The sequence below is a fragment of the Marmota marmota genome, unplaced genomic scaffold (assembly GCF_001458135.2).
Source record: "Marmota marmota marmota unplaced genomic scaffold, marMar, whole genome shotgun sequence".
Classification (NCBI taxonomy): domain Eukaryota; kingdom Metazoa; phylum Chordata; class Mammalia; order Rodentia; family Sciuridae; genus Marmota; species Marmota marmota.
In genome coordinates this window covers 650,657-651,057 of record NW_025999875.1, presented here as the reverse complement: position 1 = coordinate 651,057, position 401 = coordinate 650,657, and positions in this window count along the sequence as shown.

Sequence of the window (401 nt, the reverse complement as noted above, 5' to 3'; positions counted from 1 at the left end):
TACACACACACACACATTTTGCAGACAGTTCAGCCTTTACTTTATTTTTGAAAATAATTCTGTAGATTCCACTTTCTTCCATGAAACCGAGGTCAAGCAAGAAACAAAAACATACAAATTCCTCTCCAACCTGCCATCTGCATCCTGGTCTGTAAGGACATGGCAACGTTTGGGGGAGGCTGGGCAGGACCTGATGCATGGACAGGGCTGTCCTGGTTTCAGTTACATTAACTCATATGCGGAGAGCCACCAGAAGCCAAAGCCTCCTGGGGAGGGGGAGGTGACCAAACCCCAGGGGCAAAAGGACACAAAGAGCTCATTTATTTCCCACCAAAGTCAGTGTGGAACCTTCCTAAAGCAACAGGGAAGGGACTTATTTTTAGAAAGGAGGGGGGGGGGGG